Source organism: Toxorhynchites rutilus, chromosome 3 (genome assembly GCF_029784135.1).
Source record: "Toxorhynchites rutilus septentrionalis strain SRP chromosome 3, ASM2978413v1, whole genome shotgun sequence".
Taxonomy (NCBI): Eukaryota; Metazoa; Arthropoda; class Insecta; order Diptera; family Culicidae; genus Toxorhynchites; species Toxorhynchites rutilus.
The window spans coordinates 227,394,784-227,401,454 of NC_073746.1; positions in this window are offsets into that span (position 1 = coordinate 227,394,784).

Here is a 6,671-nt window from a genome sequence, read left to right on the forward strand (position 1 = left end):
AGGTAGAGGAGGAGGCTAGAATAGGGGGTGTGCCGTACAACTAGTTTTAATTATCCGCAGTAGATTCATATACGTCGAAAATTCCAAATTTTAATGAATACATTGATTTAATATTCAAACATACCTAATATGATAATTTAATGTAACATGGATGTAGCTAAGCTGAGCAGGGTCCGTTTAATATGTTTAACTCTTTGGGGTCGTTTGTCTGCCACCAGCCACGAATTTTAATATTGGCTGTCAAAAAAGTCCTGCGGTATTTCCGCGAGGTGTCGTTGTAAGCGCGTAGTTCTAGTTGTATTCATTGTATCGAGTCATACTATAGCTTGTTGGAAAGGTATTTTCGCGCGCTATAATATAGTGTTTTGACAGTGTTTGACAGTGTTTTGTTTGATTAAGTCGTTCGTGAGTTATAGTGTCGCAAATATGGAGCAAAATAAAGAGAAAATCCGACATATTTTACAGTACTACTATGACAAAGACAAAAATACATCTCAAGCTGCCAATAAAATTTGTGCAGTTTATGGACCCGATACAGTTTCCATTTCCACCGCACAACGATGGTTTCAACGTTTTCGTTCTGGTGTAGAGGTCGTCGAAGATGCGCCACGCTCCGGAAGGCCTGTCGTCGAAAACTGCGACAAAATCGCTGAATTAGCCGAGAAAGACCGGCATAGTAGCAGCCGTAGCATCGGCCAAGAGCTGGGGATAAGTCATCAAACCGTTATTAACCATTTGAAGAAGCTTGGATTCACAAAGAAGCTCGATGTATGGGTGCCACACACGTTGACGCAAAAAAACATCTTTGATCGTATCGACGCATGTGAATCGCTGCTGAATCGCAACAAAATCGACCCGTTTCTGAAGCGGATGGTGACTGGCGATGAAAAGTGGGTCACTTACGACAACGTGAAGCGCAAACGGTCGTGGTCGAAGCCCGCTGAAGCGGCTCAGACGGTGGCCAAGCCCTCATTAACGGCCAGGAAGGTTCTGCTGTGTGTTTGGTGGGATTGTCAAGGAATAATCTATTATGAGCTGCTTCCCTATGGCCAAACGCTCAACTCGGACCTGTACTGCCAACAACTGGACCGCTTGAAGGTAGCACTCATGAAGAAGAGGCCATCTTTGGTAAACGGAGGCCGCATTGTTTTCCATCAGGACAACGCCAGGCCACACACTTCTTTGGTGACGCGCCAGAAGCTCCGGGAGCTCGGATGGGAGGTTCTTTTGCATCCGCCGTATAGTCCGGACCTTGCACCAAGTGACTACCACCTGTTTTTGTCCATGGCGAACGAGCTAGGTAGTCAGAAGTTAGCCACAAAAGAGGCCTGTGAAAATTGGCTATCCGAGTTTTCTGCCAATAAGGAAGCGAGCTTCTATAACAGGGGTATTATGAAGTTGGCATCTCATTGGGAACAAGTCATCGAACAAAACGGCGCATATTTGACTTAAAACAGATGATTTTAACTAATTTTATGAATAAATGAAAATTCAAAAAAAATACCGCAGGACTTTTTTGACAGCCTAATATCTAGTGAACTTGTTGACGAATCAAAACGGTGCTTCCATGAATAATAAATAACGGTACTCAGTATAAACAAAAGTTGTTACCCATGCTTGAGGGAAGACATAATGCAAAATTTCATGCATTGCGGAAATGTGTAGATGTAAAGAACATTGTTCTGTATGTTCAAACAGAAAAAATAAAGGCAGAAGACACCAAATTAATTATTTTTGTGCTATTTGCGAAAACCAGGGCTGCATTTTAGGGACTCTTTCGAAAGATATCACAAGAAGGTATCTTTTTTTTACACATATTCTTTAAAGTAACACAATGAAACACATGTTTAGTAAATGGTTATCTGAAGTTTACAAAAAAATTAATCATGTTCATCTTCCATAATCTCACAAGTTATGAATATACTGCATATAATTTGACATCACTGCTTTTTCGAGTAAAAATAATTACGACCAGTACGATACCCATGTTCAAATTTAATTCGACCGCAATGGGTTAAATTTGACTATCCACAGTGTATCATATATAATATAATCATTCAAATAATCATGGACATAGTAAAGAAAAGGAAAAGTTGGGGAAGGTGTGTTGAGATTGTTGCAAACAATACAAAATCAGTGATAAACCTTTGAATCCGCTTGGATAGTCCTTTGATTTATTGGATTCTCTAAAGATGTCTAATTAGCATCCTCATATGTTACGATATCATAGCACAACAAATTCAATAAAACTTGTTTGGCAAATTATTTTTATTTCAGTTCCATGAGTAACGATGTGCATTAGAGGGCCAATTAAAATGGTCATCTCAAATTTACGAATGGGACTTCCTTAAAAATGTTGATTCCCTCGAAAAAATACACTATACATCATTTCAGCTCAATTAGAATTTATTATCTATTGTCGCAAAGTTTGGGTTTTCCGAAAACCGTAAAATCAAGAGGCGAGTGCATGGAATCGGAGTTTTTAAAAAAAGTTGATTCCAAATGCCTTCAAATTGCATGAAACATCGAGACCTACTCTGACTTACAGTAACTGTCATTTCGATTTTTTTTGTCATCTAAATCCCAATTAAATAAATTCGATTTCAGATAATTTCTCTTGTGTAAATTTACAATAAACTGAAACTACGACACTAGTGAATAAAGTCCGATTGAGCTGAAATTTTACATTGGGTATTTTTTCGCGGGAATCAACATTATTCAGGAAGTCCCTTAAAAATTTTTCCCATACATTCATTGGCACTTTAATGTGCATAATATGCAAAAAGGAAAGATTAAAAATTAACATTTTTCTCTAAAATATTTCTAAGTAATTCTCGCAGCAGGAATTGTCTTTCCAAAGGCAATCAGTTTTCCTTAGCCCAAGTAATAACTTTTTCGATTCCACATAAGGCTGTTTCATTTTAAACCATATTTTCGGACTGTTCATCTTCATCAACCTGGTGTAGTCCAGTACTGATAAAGCATTCGCCCCTCGGCAGTCGAAAACTAATTTTAATCATCGTAGAAATATGTGTTTGAATGCAAAACAATGTTGACAATGTTGTCATCGTCGATCAGGTCTTCAAACTCCTTATCCTCGTCGTGTACGACATTGTCCTGGTCAGTTAATTTCTGCAGAATCGAAAGTATGCGTTCTTTTAAACCAACAACGGGATATCAGCATTCTCCATGACTTGTTGATTCGCTTAAACATGTCATCATATCCTCCTTGGCATCCAAGAATCTCATGCATAAGCTTTACTCCTTCCCACAGGGGGCGCCAGACAATTTCTAAATACAACACAATCAGTGTAAATCATAGTTATTTTACGTTTACCGAAAGATTCGGGAATTCGGTTATCCGGAGTGAAAAAAAATCAACATTCCGGATAATCGAGTCCGACTTATATTGGTGAAATGATTAATGAAATCACTGCTCAATTCATTAAAACATCGGATGATTTACAGATATAAACATCCGATAAATTCATTTCGACTATATGATAATAAATACAATTGATCTTACACCCTCAATAGCATAACTACTTCCGACTTTTATTCCAAGCAGGGGAAAAAAGCGCTGACAACGCCCACCGCTATGAACCCTTGTTTAACCCAGATTAGCCGGTAATTAAATAATCCTCCGGCTTCATCCTTCATTACTCACTTAATCTACGTCTAATGGGGGAAGTCAGTAAAAAGTGCTAATGAAAGCACCAGAGAAAAAAAAACACGTCTCAATTCGCGTCCCCACCAATAAGCCAGGATTTCATACTCGAGATGAAATTGTGAATGAAACGCACGGAGAAAACAAACAGAAAAAAACTTCAAAAAAACAATACGGTGAACGGCGAGTCGTCAGTCGCCAGAGTGAGAGACTCGCGAAAAAAAACTCATTAAAACAGAAAAAAATCAGTAGAGAAGACCAACTCTCTTTCCCTCCAGCCGGCCGCCAGCAACGAGCCCAACAATCAACGCGAGACTTGAGTTAATAAAAACCATAACCTACGTCAAGTCGCGACTACGGGTTTTTTTCGACGCTGAAACCGGCTTTTTTTTCTTAAGCCCACTTCTGCTGCTCAACCGCACCCTTGGAGCATAAATCGCGCGAGTTTTCCCGCAGCACATCGCCGCGTCGTGGGTTCATCCCATCCCACCTACAGTTTCCTCATCTTCTTTTAATTAGATTTTTTTTCGCTTCTTCCACTCACACTGCGCTTCGTGCCGTACCGGTGTGATGAGAGCAGGATAGGAAAAAAAATGTACCAACCGCCCCCGCTCATTCTGATGGGATCAATGTTATGTTTTTTGCTCATCTTTCAGCTTCTCGACTTGCAGTTAATCGTTTTACTGTTTTATTTTTCTTCTCACTTTCCCTCCAAATGGATCATAAAGTGCTAAATGGGAAACATTTGTTACCATTTTTTTCTTCTTCCTGTTTCGTTTTTAACGCTTTCAACACCTGTTGGATGCTCGGGGTGCCGGGGTGCTTCCGGTTTGTTCAAACTTAGGATTTGAATACGGGTAGCAACAACATGTTCCAAATTAAAGAAATAAACATCACGTCAAATGTTCAAACACGTTTAATCCAATCGAACGTGTTTTGCAGAGATGAACCAGCCTTCGGCTGAAAATCTCTTTAATAAAAAAAGAAAAGAAAAAAAAGCGTTTTGATAACATACTAAAAGATCTCGGTTTCACTGAGGAAGCATCTTTCGGAAGATCGGAATTGTGAGGTAAAGGAGCTCCTGTTAGGATTTTTAATGGAACGAGAATTTTCCTGCGAGGTGAACTGATTTCAGAGATGCTTTATGACTCTGAATCTGTGTGCTTAGAGAAGATACCCACGGTGTTAAGAATAGCGGTCGAAAGTTTACTGGAGATCATTTAACAACACAGTGCCTTTTTTCATACATGTTTCGAAACTTTTAAGCTTGAAGTTGTAAGTATTTCCCTAATTTCTTTGAGAACGATTTAGAAATTTAAGTACACCACCTCAGTTAGTAACTAATATGAAATGAAAAAATGTGCATACAACGGGGAAATAAAGGTCTATTTATTACATATTATTTAATTATGATTTGCCTTTTTTTTTTTTATTTCTGTATTATAGTGACTTTCAACACATTTCTGCTGGCTCGTCACTTTTACCTTCCATTTCGGAAGAATGTCGGGAGTGAGAATTGAACTCGTGAGTCTTAGCGTGAGAGGTATGGATGTTACCGCTACGCCAGATCGCCTCCTCTATGATTTGTCTTCGGATGGTGGTGGGGCACATTCGGATACTGTTTAATACCTCATAAAATTTGTGTCTGATTGTTGGTTACTAACAAACATCAATTTAGTCTGTTTCTCAGACCTAATGATGGTTCGAAACTACAAAAAGAAAATCGATAGAACCAGCATCAACGAAGATGAGATGAAAAGAGCTATCGAACTAGTTTCGAATAGAACGTTTTCATGATTCTAGCTCACAGGGGTCCATTGTCTTCGCTAATTTCCCAACTAACGGTTGCATAACGGGAAAACTGTTTCTCAATCTTCTGGAACATTTGAAAAAGATAGCAAAAAGCAACGTAAACGAATGAATTTCAAAAAATAAAAAAATCAATCAAAAAGTCATTTCACTTTGGAAACAAAATATTTAATTGTTTCCGAGAAAATTGCACAATTCATGTATCTTTTCCACCTTATGTCACAAATCGTTTACAACCGCTGGATGTTTCAGTTATGGGCCCTTTCAAGAAAGGCTCTCAGTTTCCCAGAACGATTGGCTACTCAACCATCCTGGAAAAAACTATTTCTATACAGGACCTTTCAGGCATAGTTGCATTGGCTTATAATGCTTCTTTCAATCTGAGTAATATATTGACAGGTTGCTATCCATTCTCAAGAAAGGTTTTTTCGGACAAGGATTTTGAATGCTCAAATGATTTCACGTACTGGAGCGGAGCTAGCAACTAACTCATCGGAAAATACAACAATGTTGCAAAAGATTGCGTCTACAGCACAGATAAATTTTACTTTGGCAACTTTGTCCCCGGAAAATGTTGAACCTTTTTCAAAAACTTCCCCGCGGAAAACCACCACTCGAAAACGAGAGAAAGCAAATTCTCGAATTTTTACCGACTCTCATAGCAAGCAGTTTCCTTTCAGACAAATACTGATAAACAGAAAAATGCAGAATATGCTGGAAATAAGAGGAAACGGAAGTAGTTGTTGATATACATAAAATTTTAATTTTTTTTTCGTTGTCCGAAAGTTCCCCAGGACTGTCCGAAAATGCCCCAAACACATGGGCACATTCGGACAAAAAGGCAATTTTCAATAATTCGAATAAACCATTCGTAATCGCATTAACGCCCACCTCTAACACGCTCATATGATACATTGATGTCCAAATGACAACTAGGATGAATTCAGGATTTTTTTTAAGTTTACAAAAAATATTAAAAATCAAGGAAAAAACAGTGTCCGAATGTGTCCCCTCTCCCCTATATATTTTCTTCCTCATTTTTTGGGAAATGTTTCAGATACGTCCAGGGTTGCCAATGTTTCAGTAAAAACTTGATTCTTCCAGTTTTTGTTTCTCGTTCGCCCAAACTGTTGAACCCCAAATTTCCAGTTGATAAAATGTTATCCAGTTTCATCCAGTTTTGTATATGTGTGCT